General features: G+C 46.5%; 1 protein-coding gene across 1 annotated transcript in view; it reads left to right on the top strand.

Moving 5' to 3' along the window:
• The first annotated feature begins 9,079 nt into the window (after positions 1-9,079).
• The window catches only part of LOC146023520 (aquaporin-7-like), a 76,792-nt gene continuing 65,411 nt past the window's right edge, over positions 9,080-20,460 (top strand). Inside the window, exon 1 of the mRNA XM_083155374.1 lies at positions 9,080-9,174. The gene's annotated coding sequence lies outside the window, so the exon portion shown is untranslated. The remainder of the gene's footprint in view (positions 9,175-20,460) is intronic.

The following is a 20,460-nucleotide window of genomic DNA, read 5'->3' as shown; positions in this document are numbered from 1 at the left end:
TTAGTCACAGGAAGAGGAGCAGCAGAACACGAGGACACGCACTGACACTAGAGGGAGGAAGGTACAGGTGGGAGACATTCGTCACAGGAAGAGGAGCAGCAGAACACGAGGACATGCACTGACACTAGAGGGAGGAAGGTACAGGTGGGAGACATTAGTCACAGGAAGAGGAGCAACAGAACACGAGGACATGCACTGACACTAGAGGGAGGAAGATTCAGGGGAAATGTGAGGAATAATTACTTCACAGAAAGAGTAGTAGATAAGTGGAATAGCCTCCCATCAGAGGTGGTAGACGCAAATACAGTAGTACAATTTAAACATGCTTGGGATAGGCATATTGATATCCTTACAAAAAATATAAGGATCAAATATTGTTTGAGGTAACATGTTTAAAAAAGGGGCAGACAAGATGGGCCAAGTGGTTCTTATCTGCCGTCAAATTCTATGTTTCTATGTTTCTAAATGGAGCGGGCACTCAGTATTAGCCCTCACTAACGATGACCCAGACACCATGAACCAATAGTGATGATGTACTAATTCAAACTTAAAATAACAGGGAAAGAAACTTTTCCGTAACCTGCCGGTGCGGCATCCTAAGCACCGGTAATGTTTTTTAGAAGGCAACAGGGAAAAGAGTGGCTAAGGTCAGAATCGGAGGTTAGGCACATACGGTTCACTAACAGGGAGGGTTATGGTTAGGCTGCAAGGGAGGGAGGGAAGGTTTGGGGTAGGGTAAGTGTACCTAGCCCTTGTTGGGATTCTGTTTAGTAGGATGCCACTGATGGTCATACTAATCCCGTTATGCATTTATTTCAGACAAGCTATGAGGACCGTGGAACAATGCGATAAGAGAAGGACTGACGCTTTTCCTAAAAAAACAGCAACAATTCCCCTTTTCCAGAAAAAATGCAGCTGACAGAGGTTATCACTGCTTGATAAATAGACCTTATAACTCTATTTTCTGTCTAAGAAAACCTACATAGTATGAAATGCTTAATATAATCCAATTCCTTCATTACACAATGTGGGGCGTGGAATATTCATGCTAAAGGCGCAGTGGTTAGTATTGCTACATACTAACTACTAAAGTTGGCCAATTGTCGGGGCAGGGAAGGGTCATGGTGCAGGGAAGGGGAAGGGGCAGGGACCAGATAAGGGGCAGGGAAGGGTCAGGGGAAGGGAAGGGGCTTCCGTGTGACTGATAAACATGCATTGCTTCTATATAATTAAACCATGTGATTACTACATTACTTCTGTGGAAATTCACTGATATTGTTCAAGCTCGATTTCTCTATTTCCCCACGGCCTGGTTAACAGTGGGGCAGGTGGAGGCCTGCAGCAACAGGCTTCCACATAAAAATAAGCCAAGCAACATGATCACCAGACAGACACCACATAAGTATTACACTTGAATTTGTATTTTCCACACAAAATGATACAACTTTTGTACTGTTATATATTTAGGGAGGGTTGCCTACCCTCCCAGAATGGCCGGGAGTCTCCCGAAAATTGGGTCCCCCTCCGCCCCCCCCCCCCCCCCCAGAAAGGTGGGAAACCCTCCCGGATTCAGGGGGACCCCAATTGCGCCCCCCCGCGCAATCCGTGGATCTCAGAGGAGGGGGCGGGGTTAAAATGTCACAATCGCGTCATTTTAGCCCTCTTCACAGAGATCTCTGAATTCGGCTATTTTACATTATTATTGTTATTATTATTATAGTTTTATTTATAAGGCGCCACAAGTGTTTCGCAGCGCCGTACTAAGGAACAATACAGGGAGATAAAAATTGGCATAACATTGAATAAATAACAAAAATAGAGTACAAATAAAGAGCACGACAGTTCAATACCCATTACAGCTTAGCCCCGCCCACTGCCCGGAAAGGGCAGCCAGAAAGTAAGTAAGTATGCAGTACAGTTTTTCTGGTACTGTGCCGCATCCCACCCAGGGCGGGGAGGGCGGTTTTGGAGTTCCCAGGCCCGTCGCTGTGCACAGCTAAGCCCAGCATTTAGGGCATGGCAGCTGCTGTATGCCTGTGTGTCCGTGCTTATCCACCAAATGTACCCAAACACAGATAATCGCCTTCTCCGCTATTCCCCAGCACTGGGTCGGTACCCAGCTGAAGTGCCTGGGAAATAGATCACTTTTTTTCAGTTTTAGAAACTTAAAAAAGATTGTAGATTGCTGCTATGTCAGGGAGTCTCCTGCAGGAGGGGAGGTAACTATGATGTAACAGTGTAATGTGCACTAGGTGATATGAGGGAGATTGCTAGACTAATGAGGGAGAGAGGGAGATTGCTGCTATGTCAGGGAGTCTCCTGCAGAATGCAGTAGGGGAGGTAACTATGATGTAACAGTGTAATGTGGGCTAGGTGACATGGGGGAGATTGCTAGACTAATGAGGGAGATTGCTGCTATGTCAGGGAGTCTCCTGCAGAATGCAGGAGGGGAGGTAACTATGATGTAACAGTGTAATGTGGGCTAGGTGACATTAGGGAGATTGCTACACTAATGAGGGAGAGAGGGAGATTGCTGCTATGTCAGGGAGTCTCCTGCAGAATGCAGTAGGGGAGGTAACTATGATGTAACAGTGTAATGTGGGCTAGGTGACATGAGGGAGATTGCTAGACTAATGAGGGAGAGAGGGAGATTGCTGCTATGTCAGGGAGTCTCCTGCAGAATGTAGGAGGGGAGGAAACTATGATGTAACAGTGTAATGTGCACTAGGTGATATGAGGGAGATTGCTAGACTAATGAGGGAGAGAGGGAGATTGCTGCTATGTCAGGGAGTCTCCTGCAGAATGCAGGAGGGGAGGTAACTGATGTAACGGTGTAATGTGGTCTAGGTGACATGAGGGAGATTGCTAGACTAATGAGGGAGAGAGGGATATTGCTGCTATGTCAGGGAGTCTCCTGCAGAATGCAGGAGGGGAGGTAACTATGATGTAACAGTGTAATGTGGGCTAGGTGACATGAGGGAGATTGCTAGACTAATGAGGGAGAGAGGGAGATTGCTGCTATGTCAGGGAGTCTCCTGCAGAATGCAGGAGGGGAGGTAACTATGATGTAACAGTGTAATGTGGGCTATGGGAAATGAGGGAGATTGTTAGACTAATGAGGGAGAGAGGGTGATTGCTGCTATGTCAGGGAGTCTCCTGCAGAATGCAGGAGAGGAGGTAACTATGATGTAACAGTGTAATGTGGGCTAGGTCACAAGGGAGATTGGTAGACTGATGAGGGAGAGAGGGAGATTGCTGCTATTTCAGGGAGTCTCCTGCAGAATGCAGGAGGGGAGGTAAATATGATGTAACAGTGTAATGTGGGCTAGGTGACATGAGGGAGATTGCTAGACTAATGAGGGAGAGAGGGCGACCACAACAGGAACTGCTCATTAAAACCTAATGCAAAAATGTCTCTGTGATTGCTGATAAGATTTTAACAATCAAATTCCACGTGTTTGCGGTATGAAATGTACAAACCTTCTGCCAGCTCGTAACCGTCCCCAGACGCTATATGGGGGTGAATGACAGGGCGTGACCGAATTTTCTTCTTGTTGGTGCCAATTATTTTAAAATCTATAGAAGTTTCAGTTTTATGACGGAAATATAAAACGGTTGTTTGTATAACCCGGGCCTCGCTGTACTGTAACACTCCTGTATACGTGGGAGACCTGGATCAGCAGGACGCGCCACATGCAGGGGTCGATTATATTACCCGCGGGGGATGGTAGACAGTATGGGACCCGTGTGCAGCCTCTATGTGCACCCCCCTCTCTCCGGTATCCGGTCAACAGTTAATAGATAAACACCATATGGTCGACATTTACAAGGTCAACATATACGAAAGGTTCAAACATAGCAATGGTCGACACATGAAAAAGTTGACATGAGGTTTTATTTGGTTTATACCATTCACATGGACTCGGAAGGGTGGACAAGACTCCCACATTTAGCCTTCGCACAATCAAATAACATAATTTGTGGTTCTTTGGGGAGGGGCTAACATTATGCAAATTGTGTCATTTAGGACCACCCCCTTCCTGAAGAGCCGTGACTCAAGGCATTTACAGAATGGGGCAGAGCTTAATGCCAGCAAGCCCCGCCCCCCAGAAGCTGTAGACTGAGTCTCCTTTTTTCGGTAGGGATGGCCATAGGTGCAGTCACCATCGATGGTTGCCATCAACGGTGACACTGCAACCAGCCATCGATAGTCATAAACTATGTGTTCGATAACCGTCAATAGTTTTAGCTATCGATGGTCATCCATTATCTTTGACTGAATGGCCAGTGGGCCAATCAGAATGTGGGGGCGGAGCTGTGCTCCATGTCCTGGCACCTTGGGAATAAAAAAAAAGGCATCTGCTGTGCCATCGATGTCGGGAAACCATCTGGTTCTTCCACATCGATGACGAAAGTATTCTACATTGGCCATAAACCATTGATGATTTCAAATCATTGATGGTCGATGGTCATCCATACTCTCCGGACTTCTCCTGGAGAGGAGGAACTTAAGGTAGGCAAGTATTACGTGGACTTCATGAGGTCAGTGTAGTCTTCGGCATTTGACAGTTACCCCATGTTGAAACAAGGGGGCAACTCAACCCCCCCCCCCCCCCAATAGCTGGTACTATTAGCTAAAGGTTTAGCTAAAGGTTTTGTGCATGGGAGTGGGGTAGTGCTGCAGCTTTACCTATCTGCCAATGTGACAATGATTAATGGTGCTAAACATCGGGTGCCAAGTGTGCAGTGCATTACTGGGAGTTGACTAATGACACTTTGCACCAGAGGGCAGAGGCTGAGACGTTTGTGCTGAGCTCTGATTGGTGGAGCTCATTACATGCTTCTCAGGCCCATGGATAACAGCAGCAGCAGCCTAGTCATGGGAGGGTTTTTAATCAGAGGCAGCACTGGGACTGTGAGGTCTCCTACAGAGTAAGGTGCAGAGGGACAAACACTGGCTTTTCATGTGGTATGTATGTATGTATGTATGTATGTATGTATGTATGTATGTATGTATGTATGTATGTATGTATGTATGTATGTATGTATGTATGTATGTATGTGTGTGTGTGTGTATATATATATTTGTATATATATATTGAAGTAAAAAAGTTAGATATCCAAGAGAGGATATCGAAAAAAGACTCCCGGGTGGGGCACAGCCTTCTAATGAAAATAGATTACTGTTAATACAAACTTTATTAGTTAAAACATGGCCCTAATTAAGGGTCAAGAGAAGACAAAAGGTAAAGACAAACAGATAACACTAATGGACAAAATGCATGAGAAAGTAGTGAAATATTATTTCAAAGTATATCTGTCTGAGGATTCAAAGGAAGAAAAACTCCAATCAATCACAGTATGTACATATACACATATGGAATCCTAATAGACAGTAAAAAGCCACCCGATTGAGAAAGCCCGCAATACGACCATCTGGGTCCAAGTTCGTGAGTGTGTCAGCCCTAGTGGCATTAATAGAGTATCAATACTGATTGTACATATGTATCTAGCTACACTGACTGTGAATTTGATTGTTATTTTATAGCGCATAATAGGGTCAGCCTGCTACAGTGTGTCAGCCCTAGTGGCACTTAATTGAGCATTAACATTGAACTGATATATGTACCCATATTACATGTACCGCGAATTTGACTGTTATTCAATAGCTCATAATTCTCTGTCTGCAGAAGACATTACAGACAGCGCAAGAATTTTCACTTGCTTAACATACCTGTCTTAATTATTTATTACCATCTGAGCATCTACGCCAGTACTGTTTAGAAAAGTCTGCTGGACATCATACTAGGAAGGATTGTGATTTTTACCATTTATCTTTACTGTGTGTAGAACCTGGGTGTTATCTTATAGCGCAACAACATCTGCTTGCAGAATTTGGTACATTCATTTTAGCTTCTTCATACTGTGTAATCTGTGCTTGCTTAATCATTGTGTTTGCTGAATTATTACTTATACAATATTGCAGGACGTTATATCAGGAAGGGCTGTGGTAATCACCCTTCTGCATGTTTAAATCCTAGCGCTGAAATTAACATTGTATTTACTTGTGTTACTTGCGCTGAATCTAGCATTGTATTCACTTGTGTTTTTTGTTACATTTTTCCAGTGTAACGAATTACTGTTCAATTATGACACATTAATTATTAACCAACCATTGCAGGCATCTCACACTTTGTTGAATTTGATAGCTATTATGCAGCGCATTAACTTAATTACCTGTGGCATTTAATGAATTTTTTACATTGAACTTATAACGGTACTTGTGAGTTATCCGGGCTGCCGATTTTTTCATCGCGCCCGAAATCGTGGGCATCGCGTCGGTCGTGGCCGTTATAAGGAGCCGCGACGCGATGCCCGCGATTTCCCATAGACAGTAATGTTAAAAGACGCGATGGACCCGATTTCCGACCCGATTTCCCATAGACAGTAATGTTAAAAGACGCGATGGACTCGATTTCCCATAGACAACAATGTTAAAATAAAATGACAATGTGAAATTGGGCAATATGGGCATTTCACATTGTATATGTTTTAAAAAAAAATGTTTCATGGCCCCCCACCACCGTTAATGCCACCCCGCTATTGACGCCAACCCGAAGCGTGGCGAGCGCAGCGAGCCCGCGAGGAGCGGCGGTACGCGTCCTCCGACCTTTTCATACCCCTACTATCCACTAGGGCGTGGAGTGAGAATAGAATAGTGTGGCGAGCGCAGCGAGCCACCGAGCCCGAAGCGTGGCGAGCGCAGCGTGCCCCGCGAGGGGACGCGGACACCTGTGAAGCCCGCAAGGGCACGCGGATACCTGTGAAGGTATCCGCGTCCCCTCGCGGGGCACGCTGCGCTCGCCACGCTTCGGGCTCGGTGGCTCGCTGCGCTCGCCACACTATTCTATTCTCACTCCACGCCCTAGTGGATAGTAGGGGTATGAAAAGGTCTGAGGACACGTACCACCGCCCCTCGCGGGCTCGCTGCGCTCGCCACGCTTCGGGTTGGCGTCAATAGCGGGGTGGCGTTAACGGTGGTGGGGGGCCATGAAACATTTTTTTTTAAAACATATCCAATGTGAAATGCCCATATTGGCCAATTTCACATTGTCATTTTATTTTAACATTGCTGTCTATGGGAAATCGGGTCCATCGCGTCTTTTAACATTACTGTCTATGGGAAATCGGGTCCATCGTGTCTTTTAACATTACTGTCTATGGGAAATCGCGGGCATCGCGTCGCGGCCCCTTATAACGGCCACGACCGACGCGATGCCCCCGATTTGGGCTAAATCGCGGGCATCGCGTCGGTCGGGTGTCCTTAAGTTAACTAAACTTAAGGACAAAATCGGCAGCCCGGATAACTCACAAGTACCCTTATAACTGCTGTTCTCCACACCCTCCGCTATTCTTGTATTATTATTACATAGTGCTAGGAACGTTACCTACAAGTCTAATCAGCAGTCCATAGTACCTGCGCTAGCACAACTAGCAATCATAGCACACAAAAGTTGGTAGTTACTGGGACTGCTAATTTTCGCTAATTTAGTTATATTTGCCCAAGTCACTATTACCCCACATAATTCTAGGTGGCATTAACTGATTTGTTGCGAAGAGTTGCAGCCACCTATAACCTTTATTGTATCTCTGACTGTTACCATCTCACGCCAGAATTACCATCTGCACCAATTATTACACCTGTTCTGGCTACTATAGCTTGAATATTCATATTAGCACCATTAGCCTAAGATTGCTGGACATCCCTCCCCTTATAAAACTATCTCTGATCCTTTTGCGTCTTGCACAAGCAACCGTGTTACCACCCATCTACGTGCAAACTTGACTTCCTTCCACACTTCACCACCCTGGTGGTATCGCTCAACCTCTGTTCACTACAGATAATTCTGTACACAGAGGATAGCAGCAAACACCAGGGACAGGGTGAAGGGGTACCTTATACTTTATTTCTATTCAGGGTTCTCTCATTTCTGGGGGACCCTGGATCCGACTCTGCGCTGTACTTCGTATAACAGAGCCGGACAGGTCACCCCTGGAAACAGCAGAAACTCCCTCATCTATATTCCGACACCTGTGACGCTCTCGGAGTCCGCTCAACTGCGCATTCACTGATTAATGTCACATGCACAGGCAGCAGCGACTCCCTTAGCAAACCCATACTCAGGTGTCTCTATACCTATATTATACTGCCACCGACTAGTTATTCAGATCTATCCAGTCCAGACAACTCTGTCACCTACAGGAAATACGATTACTAATCAAATCTAGCTTATCCTGACATTTATTCCCAATATTAATTGGTATTTGAGGCTTTTTACTGTCTATTAGGATTCCATATGTGTATATGTACATACTGTGATTGATTGGAGTTTTTCTTCCTTTGAATCCTCAGACAGAAATACTTTGAAATAATATTTCACTACTTTCTCACGCATTTTGTCCATTAGTGTTATCTGTTTGTCTTTACCTTTTGTCTTCTCTTGACCCTTAATTAGGGCCATGTTTTAACTAATAAAGTTTGTATTAACAGTAATCTATTTTCATTAGAAGGCTGTGCCCCACCCGGGAGTCTTTTTTCGATATCCTCTCTTGGATATCTAACTTTTTTACTACAATTACCCTACTCCCTGGGAGCACCTCCACAAGTCTATTATATATATAATTAAATTTGATTATATTGATTGGAGTATGCCTTCTTACCCTCCGTCATTATAGCCCAGTGCCCTCGGCCTCTCCCCTCTTCCCTTCCCTCTTTTTTGCATATATATATTGACCAAGTTTATACTGCCTTTACTCTGTGTTTTGACAGTGTAATATTCCCCCATGTAGTTTGCGGCCAGTTATGACAAATGCAAGGGGGCCCCCTGTCTAAAGTGCCCCTGGGCCCCCCGAAGGCTTAATCTGGCACTGGCTAGTACTATAGCATCGGTATCTATTCCAAATAGCTGGAACCTACTTTCGGAACAGTTGGTATCTCCCATTGCAAACAAATATTTGCTAGTATTGTCCTTCAATCCCTGGGAGCAGGACATCGCCCTCGGCCTAGTTAGATGACACTCCTGATGTGTACGGAAACATGACACATAGCTGACAGCGCTGAGGATCTGCGTCCGCTGGGAGGAAGCAGCTGCTCCGCGCCAACTGAAAGACAAGGTCATGAATTGGGAAAGGGTGAATGGGGTGGTGACAGGTGTCTTGTGTTTTATTGTTTTGTACAATCTGCCAATATTTTGTCAGATCAAAGGTGGTGACGAATCGGAGAAGCGTCTAATTACACATCTGCCCTTTTCATGGGGTCTGGGTGGACGAAAAACCCCATATCGAACTCTTGACTGTCGACCTAACCCATGTCGACCTAACGCATGTGTTGACCTAGACACCTGTTGACCTTGAGCCATGTTGACCTTGCAGTATGTCGACCCAATGGTGTCGACCTAATGACTGTCGACCAACCTCTGTTGAGTTGCCTGCTACACGCTGCCACCAGCCCAGATAATGTATGTTCTGGCTCCCTGACCCGACCCCTGGCCTATGTACACTTCTGTCCAATGCTTGAATCTGCTGTTATGTGACCTTAGCGCCTGTATGATGTCTGTGTGCCGGCCGCCTTGACCTCTGGCTTTACATTCCATCCCTGTGCTCTCAGCCCTGACCTGATCCGGCCCACCACCGGCCTCTGACCCCGGTGCCTCCTGTATAGCATCCCATCCGATCCCCTCTGCTGCCTCCTGCAGCCGGGTTCCCACAGGAACGTTACTGGTACTGGGTCGGAATGTTGATTAATTGATGTTATCACCCTGAGTAATGTGAGCGGTGACATTTGCTCCGCGAGCTCTGATTTTATACGCTGCAGATTACAGTAGTTATGAGAGATTGCAGATACAGAGCCATGTGCGTCACTAGATGCCGACGCGATAAGTGCGCTATTTCCGGCTGTGCGTTATTGATTTATTAAATATCTCTCTAGTAACAATATTCAACTCCTATATGTGAAAACTATAATTATATATATATATATATATATATATATATATATATACATATATATATATATATATAGTGACAAGTAGGGTGGCCAATCCCGGGATCGGGATCGGCGGGATCCCGGGATTTGGCCCCAAAATGACCGGGATTTCAATCCCGGAATTGGAGTATCCAATCCCGGGATTTCGGGATTAGACTGCGCATGCGCAGTCTAATGCCGGGCAGCGTCTGAGCACTCGCTCAGACGCTGCCCGGCTGTCCCCGTCCCGGCGTGTGGCCTGCGCAGCGTGATTAGGTCACAGGTCACGCTGCGCAGGCAGTAGCACTACACCCCCACCGTCGGATCTGCTAGCCGCCGGGCCTCCCCCAGTTGCCTGCCTCTTCACCGAAGCCGCCTGCCGCCTGCTTCCCCCGCTTGGCACTCACCAAAAGTAAGTGTGTGGCCCCGGCACCTGCTTGCCGCCAGGCCACCCGCATCACGCACCGCTGCCACCTGCCCCCCTCCCCAAGAGTCAGTTAGTGTGGGGGGCACAGGGGCATTTTTTTTAGGCATGCCAATCCCGGGAATCCCGGGATTGAGCATTTTTCAATCCCGATTCCCGGGATTGAAAAAATGCCCCGGGATTGGCATCCCTAGTGACAAGGAATCACATACACTGGATCAAGTTGAAGTCTTGGTCTATATTTTGGAGCAGGTCACAGCATACCAGGTACACAGCATAGGCAAGTATAGTTACAGCAGGCAGCATACAGGTAATCACAGCATACCAGGTACACAGCATAGGCAAGTATAGTTACAGCAGGCAGCATACAGGTAATCACAGCATACCAGGTACACAGCATAGGCAAGTATAGTTACAGCAAGCAGCATACAGGTAATCACAGCATACCAGGTACACAGCATAGGCAAGTATAGTTACAGCAAGCAGCATACAGGTAATCACAGCATACCAGGTACACAGCATAGGCAAGTATAGTTACAGCAAGCAGCATACAGGTAATCACAGCATACCAGGTACACAGCATAGGCAAGTATAGTTACAGCAGGCAGCATACAGGTAATCACAGCATACCAGGTACACAGCATAAGCAAGTATAGTTACAGCAGGCAGCATACAGGTAATCACAGCATACCAGGTACACAGCATAGGCAAGTATAGTTACAGCAGGCAGCATACAGGTAATCACAGCATACCAGGTACACAGCATAGGCAAGTATAGTTACAGCAAGCAGCATACAGGTAATCACAGCATACCAGGTACACAGCATAGGCAAGTATAGTTACAGCAAGCAGCATACAGGTAATCACAGCATACCAGGTACACAGCATAGGCAAGTATAGTTACAGCAAGCAGCATACAGGTAATCACAGCATACCAGGTACACAGCATAGGCAAGTATAGTTACAGCAAGCAGCATACAGGTAATCACAGCATACCAGGTACACAGCATAGGCAAGTATAGTTACAGCAAGCAGCATACAGGTAATCACAGCATACCAGGTACACAGCATAAGCAAGTATAGTTACAGCAGGCAGCATACAGGTAATCACAGCATACCAGGTACACAGCATAGGCAAGTATAGTTACAGCAAGCAGCATACAGGTAATCACAGCATACCAGGTACACAGCATAGGCAAGTATAGTTACAGCAAGCAGCATACAGGTAATCACAGCATACCAGTTACACAGCATAGGCAAGTATAGTTACAGCAGGCAGCATACAGGTAATCACAGCATACCAGGTACACAGCATAGGCAAGTATAGTTACAGCAAGCAGCATACAGGTAATCACAGCATACCAGGTACACAGCATAGGCAAGTATAGATACAGCAAGCAGCATACAGGTAATCACAGCATACCAGGTACACAGCATAGGCAAGTATAGTTACAGCAAGCAGCATACAGGTAATCACGGCATACCAGGTACACAGCATAGGCAAGTATAGTTACAGCAAGCAGCATACAGGTAATCACGGCATACCAGGTACACAGCATAGGCAAGTATAGTTACAGCAAGCAGCATACAGGTAATCACAGCATACCAGGTACACAGCATAGGCAAGTATAGTTACAGCAAGCAGCATACAGGTAATCACAGCATACCAGGTACACAGCATAGGCAAGTATAGTTACAGCAAGCAGCATACAGGTAATCACAGCATACCAGGTACACAGCATAGGCAAGTATAGTTACAGCAAGCAGCATACAGGTAATCACAGCATACCAGGTACACAGCATAGGCAAGTATAGTTACAGCATTGCAGCATACAGGTAGTCACAGCATACCAGGTACACAGCATAGGCAAGTATAGTTACAGCAGGCAGCATACAGGTAATCACAGCATACCAGGTACACAGCATAGGCAAGTATAGTTACAGCAAGCAGCATACAGGTAATCACAGCATACCAGGTACACAGCATAGGCAAGTATAGTTACAGCAAGCAGCATACAGGTAATCACAGCATACCAGGTACACAGCATAGGCAAGTATAGTTACAGCAAGCAGCATACAGGTAATCACAGCATACCAGGTACACAGCATAGGCAAGTATAGTTACAGCAAGCAGCATACAGGTAATCATGACATACCAGGTACACAGCATAGGCAAGTATAGTTACAGCAAGCAGCATACAGGTAATCACAGCATACCAGGTACACAGCATAGGCAAGTATAGTTACAGCAAGCAGCATACAGGTAATCACAGCATACCAGGTACACAGCATAGGCAAGTATAGTTACAGCAAGCAGCATACAGGTAATCACAGCATACCAGGTACACAGCATAGGCAAGTATAGTTACAGCAAGCAGCATACAGGTAATCACGACATACCAGGTACACAGCATAGGCAAGTATAGTTACAGCAAGCAGCATACAGGTAATCACAGCATACCAGGTACACAGCATAGGCAAGTATAGTTACAGCAAGCAGCATACAGGTAATCACAGCATACCAGGTACACAGCATAGGCAAGTATAGTTACAGCAAGCAGCATACAGGTAATCATGACATACCAGGTACACAGCATAGGCAAGTATAGTTACAGCAAGCAGCATACAGGTAATCACAGCATACCAGGTACACAGCATAGGCAAGTATAGTTACAGCAAGCAGCATACAGGTAATCACAGCATACCAGGTACACAGCATAGGCAAGTATAGTTACAGCATTGCAGCATACAGGTAGTCACAGCATACCAGGTACACAGCATAGGCAAGTATAGTTACAGCAGGCAGCATACAGGTAATCACAGCATACCAGGTACACAGCATAGGCAAGTATAGTTACAGCAAGCAGCATACAGGTAATCACAGCATACCAGGTACACAGCATAGGCAAGTATAGTTACAGCAAGCAGCATACAGGTAATCACAGCATACCAGGTACACAGCATAGGCAAGTATAGTTACAGCAAGCAGCATACAGGTAATCACAGCATACCAGGTACACAGCATAGGCAAGTATAGTTACAGCAAGCAGCATACAGGTAATCATGACATACCAGGTACACAGCATAGGCAAGTATAGTTACAGCAAGCAGCATACAGGTAATCACAGCATACCAGGTACACAGCATAGGCAAGTATAGTTACAGCAAGCAGCATACAGGTAATCACAGCATACCAGGTACACAGCATAGGCAAGTATAGTTACAGCAAGCAGCATACAGGTAATCACAGCATACCAGGTACACAGCATAGGCAAGTATAGTTACAGCAAGCAGCATACAGGTAATCATGACATACCAGGTACACAGCATAGGCAAGTATAGTTACAGCAAGCAGCATACAGGTAATCACAGCATACCAGGTACACAGCATAGGCAAGTATAGTTACAGCAAGCAGCATACAGGTAATCACAGCATACCAGGTACACAGCATAGGCAAGTATAGTTACAGCAAGCAGCATACAGGTAATCACGACATACCAGGTACACAGCATAGGCAAGTATAGTTACAGCAAGCAGCATACAGGTAATCACAGCATACCAGGTACACAGCATAGGCAAGTATAGTTACAGCAAGCAGCATACAGGTAATCACAGCATACCAGGTACACAGCATAGGCAAGTATAGTTACAGCAAGCAGCATACAGGTAATCACAGCATACCAGGTACACAGCATAGGCAAGTATAGATACAGCAAGCAGCATACAGGTAATCATGACATACCAGGTACACAGCATAGGCAAGTATAGTTACAGCAAGCAGCATACAGGTAATCACAGCATACCAGGTACACAGCATAGGCAAGTATAGTTACAGCAAGCAGCATACAGGTAATCACAGCATACCAGGTACACAGCATAGGCAAGTATAGATACAGCAAGCAACATACAGGTAATCACGGCATACCAGGTACACAGCATAGGCAAGTATAGTTACAGCAAGCAGCATACAGGTAATCACAGCATACCAGGTACACAGCATAGGCAAGTATAGTTACAGCAAGCAGCATACAGGTAATCATGACATACCAGGTACACAGCATAGGCAAGTATAGTTACAGCAAGCAGCATACAGGTAATCACAGCATACCAGGTACACAGCATAGGCAAGCATAGTTACAGCAAGCAGCATACAGGTAATCATGACATACCAGGTACACAGCATAGGCAAGTATGGTTCCAGCATTGCAGCATACAAGTGTCACCGCATAGTACAAACTCCTCTGAATGCTCCAGAGGTCCCTACCACCCCGGCCTATCACCTGGACAGCTATTCCACCACCAGGAGTAATTACCTTCTGCCCTGGAAACACTTATATCAGGAAGCCACATGTGCTGCTAATCAGCCCAACCTTGATCACTTTTCTTGCTGCTGCTCTAAAACCTGGACCGGATCCTCCACATTACTTTCATGTTAGAAGATGCTGTCCCTGCCACACTCCCTTACTGCCAATCACCCTGGTGAAGCTAACATATTTTCAGGGGAGCTCTCTGCCTCGCCCACCTCTAGTTGTGTCATCCACCCTGGTACACAGCCCTCCACCACTTTCCAGAGGTCGCTCACCTCGCCCTCCTTCTCATCCTCTAGATTCACCATAGAAATTGCTTGGAGGATCGGGACCGGCAAATGTCCTGGAACGGGCATCGGCATTGAGGTGCTGTTTCAGGGGACAATGCCATACCTCAAAACTAAATGGCTGCAGGGCCAAAAACAAATGGGCCACACGAGCATTCACCTGTTGGATCGTGTGCATCCATTGCAAGGGTGCATGGTCAGTGACCAACAAAAACTCTTGTCCCAACAAATCAAATTTTAAAGACTCCACTGCCCACTCCTGCTCAGCAGCTGAGAACTCGAGCTCTCTGGGCAATAATTTAGGGCTAAGGTAGAGGATTGGCTTCTCCTCTCCATCTACCTCTTGGGAAAAGTCCGCTCCCAATCCTGTCCCAGGGCTTCCGTCTGCAACACAAACTGTTTTGTAAAATTAGGAGCTTGCAAGACTCGGTACACAGAGCTCATCTTTAATCCTGCCAAGCCGTTTCCACTGGTCTAGACCACGTTATCTTCTCTGGGGACTTAAAGACTCTCAGTTAGTGGAGCCGCTCTAGTGGTGAAATCTCAAATGAACCTGCGATAATATCCAACCAAGATAAAGAAAACAAAGAAAGGATGTCCTGTGTCGGTGCACCAAGATAGGAATAAGAATAAAATCTAACTTTTATTATTACATTTAAGAACTGCGAGATAAAAACATACAATTACAGACAAGGGTGGGATGTGACACTCTTTAAAACTAAGGTGGCAGGCTGATGTTTGTAGTGGAATATAATATATGTACTGTTTTCACTTGGAACCATGTGCTAGTGGTCCGTACAGAGGATAACCTGTTCGGGCCAGGTACTGGTATTGGTGGCACGAGCGGGTTGGTCAACCTCTTTATTGGGTGCTCTGTTAACCAGAATATCGCTAGTATCAATTAGTTTAGAAGTGAAATGTTAGGACGTGGTGGCACAGCTGGTAGGGGTTGGCATTCACTATGAATGTTAGGCCAGTATTAGGCCAGTGAAATACCTTCCGTAACCACCGTCCTTAATGCTAAACGCCCCCTGTGAGCACACTCTGTCAGATCGCAACTAATGCTCCCATTGGCTGCAACGCTTGCCTAGTAAGGGAGTCTATGTGCTGTTCTGGAGTGCCCCAGGATTGTTTCACTGTGCCAGTCCAGTGGAGTCGCCTCCAAAAGGACCTAGCTGGTGGCAGTGAAAGCCCTTAGAAGGGCTAGGGCGATAGCGCACAGGTTCACCAATAAATACATCAATGTGAAAATAAACAAACAACTACAATCATCTGCCCGCGCACCGCTAGCCGGCACGCTCTTCGCAGATTTCAGCTTCCTCAGGGCCCTGTAGCCAGGTAGTGGGTGGAGATAGTGGCTTAAATAACCGCTTTACCTCAATGCTCATTGCCAGAGGTTTATTGATCATTACCAGGGATTACAAGATTGTTGTCAGGTGTTACGTGCTCTTTGCCATGAAATTCATGCTCGTTGACAGGAGATTCTTGTTTATTGTCAGGGGTTTCATGCACGTTGCCAGGGTTTATTAACTAATTGCCAGAGGTTTCATGCTCGTTGCCAGGGGTTTCGTGCTCATTGCCAGGTCTTTCATGTTCATTGCCAGGGTTTCTTAAGTGTTGCCAAGGGCTTACATGCTAGCAGGTGCGCCAGCACTTCCGGGTAATGCTATACGTGTTGCACTTCCCTGACAGACCCTAGAGGTCCTGCAGGACTTTTAGCATCTTTCAACTCCAAGGTGGCGGACAATTTTGGTGGGACCATTTCCAGCATCTTCCATGCTGACGGCCAGACCGCATGGAATCTACAAAGACCTCTCTCCCAATACACAGCTCAGACTGCGGCTTCATTGTTACACCCTGGGTGGGGAGCGGGCACATCCCAGAGTCCATTCGCTGCTGATTCTGAGTCACGAAGAGCATTAGTAATCTTTGGTACTCGGCAGTGTCACTAGGGGGCAGCAGGGAGCTCACAGTAACGTCAGCGCGTCCTGCTATAAAATTAAAGGCTCAAAAAGAAATTAGAGCTGTAACAGATAGTTGTTATTATCCTCAGGCTCAGAGGACTTTTCTAACCGCAGAATGACATATCCTCCATGTGTCAGAGCAGCGAGGGTGGGGGAGCCGTTACCTTACACAGGTGGGGGAGCCGTTACCTTAGACAGGTGGGGGAGCCGTTACCTTACACAGGTGGGGGAGCCGTTACCTTACACAGGTGGGGGAGCCGTTACCTTACACAGGTGGGGGAGCCGTTACCTTACACAGGTGGGGGAGCCGTTACCTTACACAGGTGGGGGAGCCGTTACCTTACACAGGTGGGGGAGCCGTTACCTTACACAGGTGGGGGAGCCGTTACCTTACACAGGTGGGGGAGCCGTTACCATACACAGGTGGGGGAGCCGTTACCTTACAGAGGTGGGGGAGCCGTTACCTTACACAGGTGGGGGAGCCGTTACCTTACAGAGGTGGGGGAGCCGTTACCTTACACAGGTGGGGGAGCCGTTACCTTACTCAGGTGGGGGAGCCGTTACTTTACACAGGTGGGGGAGCCATTACCTTACACAGGTGGGGGAGCCGTTACCTTACACAGGTGGGGGAGCCGTTCCCTTACACAGGTGGGGGAGCCGTTCCCTTACACAGGTGGGGGAGCCGTTACCTTACACAGGTGGGGGAGCCGTTACCTTACACAGGTGGGGGAGCCGTTACCTTACACAGGTGGGGGAGCCGTTACCTTACACAGGTGGGGGAGCCGTTACCTTACACAGGTGGGGGAGCCGTTACCTTACACAGGTGGGGGAGCCGTTACCTTACACAGGTGGGGGAGCCGTTACCTTACACAGGTGGGGGAGCCGTTACCTTACACAGGTGGGGGAGCCGTTACCTTACACAGGTGGGGGAGCCGTTACCTTACACAGGTGGGGGAGCCGTTACTTTACACAGGTGGGGGAGCCGTTACCTTACACAGGTGGGGGAGCCGTTACCTTACACAGGTGGGGGAGCCGTTACCTTACACAGGTGGGGGAGCCGTTACCTTACACAGGTGGGGGAGCCGTTACTTTACACAGGTGGGGGAGCCGTTACCTTACACAGGTGGGGGAGCCGTTACCTTACACAGGTGGGGGAGCCGTTACCTTACACAGGTGGGGGAGCCGTTACTTTACACAGGTGGGGGAGCCGTTACCTTACACAGGTGGGGGAGCCGTTACCTTACACAGGTGGGGGAGCCGTTACCTTACACAGGTGGGGGAGCCGTTACCTTACACAGGTGGGGGAGCCGTTACCTTACACAGGTGGGGGAGCCGTTACCTTACACAGGTGGGGGAGCCGTTACCTTACACAGGTGGGGGAGCCGTTACCTTACACAGGTGGGGGAGCCGTTACCTTACACAGGGCCACCTGGGGCTTACATGTAGATCAAGGGAGATGCCGACGTAAACTACAAAAGCGCTGACAGCTGGAAATTATGACGACATCAAGCAATTATTGCCTTTTTTTCATTTCAATAGTCCATCACAACTACTACCATCCCCACCATCTTTACAGGGGATTTCCATCTCAGACTGTCCTTAGACGCACCATCGGTCGCACCATTGCATTAACTCTATGGCAGGTGCAGTTTCTCCGAGTATGACGTCCTGTGTGCGTGGCTGTGCGTCATTCAGCGACACGCCTATGCCACCCACCTCTTACCTCCCCTGAACAACCACTAGACTCTGCGTCCAGTTTTGCACTGCGTCTTACCTGCCGACATTATGACCATGTCGTCATAATGAACTCTGACAAAATATGCCACACCCAATTTACCTGACCTTTAGTGAACTAAGGGGCTTATTAGGAGGCGGTCGCGGCAGCTGTGCAGAACTATTCAGAAGGCGCATGAGGTATTTTTAAGATTGTCTGATTGTCTGATCTGCAGATGCAACATCGGGTCAGCTTTGTGACCATCGGATATCGGAGTAAAGGTGCCCACACACTAGAACGATTTTTGGGCCGATTGGCCGATTTCCGATATATCGTCCAATGATTTCCGATAATCGGTCCCGTGGATCTTTAGCTGAATCTTCTGATCTTACGTGCTGCACGAAAGATCAGAAGATTTAACAAAAGATCCATAGGAACGCACACAGGATCTTAAGAAAAATCTCTGGTGTAGATGTGCGCTTGCCTGAAATCTTTTGTCCAGGGCGGACAAAAGATTTCAAGGCTAATTTATGCGCACATCTTACGATTGCAGATCTTTCTAGTGTGTGGGCACCTTAATACTCTGGTAACTCAGGATGACCTGGAAACACAATTTTCTTAATTTAATATATTATTTTTTTTTAAATGACTAAATAAGAAACTTTTGATACTCTTTAAGGCAACATGATTCGAAAAAGTTTGGGAACTATTAACATACAGTATGTACCGATTACTGTGAATGTGTTGGTCGAGCACTGCCACCTTTTGTCTATAGCTGGTACTGCACTGAATAAGCCTCATTGATAATTCCCGTTCTACTTGGAGAGATAGATTAATCTTTATTTATTTATTTATTTATTTACAGTTTCTTATATAGCGTAAAAGATTCCATTGCGCTTTATAAAAGGAAACAGTGATAAAACAAACTGGGTGGTAACAAACCGACATAGAGGTAGGAGGGCCCTGCTCGCAACCTTACAACCTATAGATCAATACTATAGATATGCACTTACCTCCGGGGTTTTTTTTTTTTTAAATCATCTTCAAGTGGTTTTGGTTTGTTTCATAATCAATGTTAAAAAAAAATATAAAAATCAATTGAAAAACCTGCTAAAATAAAATAATTTTGTAAACTCCAAATCCCAAAATTCAGATTTAAAATCCAAATTCTTAACCAGAAAAAAGATCTGAACCGGGACTCGATTTGGATCAGATCTCCTTTCCAAAATCTGAATGGGTTCCGTGTTTACCAAAGCCGTGGCTCGGATGTCCCTGCCAGAGTTGGATTTCAGATCACGGTAAAACCTTATCCTCCCAGCGTTGGATTCTTGTGGGTTTTAGATTCTTCATAAGAGAGCCACAGCAGTGACTCAGCACCATTTCATGCTGTTCTCCATGCTCCTCTATTCTATGCTGTGCTGTGCTGTGCTCTGCTGGTTCATGTACCTGTGCTGTGACTCAACAAGTGGCTGGCCTATGTCCATTCTGCAGGCTGTACTCCACTGAGTTGTGACTGGGCAGTATCATTTGCTGTGTGGTAATGTTTCATACAGTATATGGGCCAGATGGGCCTGATCACACTGGCCGGGTCCATCAGTTTATAGCACATATAGCGAGATGTACTAAGTTTGAAAAGTGATAAAATAGAGAGTGATAAACAGCCAGCCAATCAGCTCCTACCTGTGATCTCACAGGCTGTTTTTGAAAAATGTCAAGTGGTAGCTGATTGGCTGGTTGTT

The sequence above is a fragment of the Crinia signifera genome, chromosome 1 (assembly GCF_055691185.1).
Source record: "Crinia signifera chromosome 1, ASM5569118v1, whole genome shotgun sequence".
Taxonomy (NCBI): Eukaryota; Metazoa; Chordata; class Amphibia; order Anura; family Myobatrachidae; genus Crinia; species Crinia signifera.
This window is presented reverse-complemented; position numbering and strand designations above follow the sequence as displayed.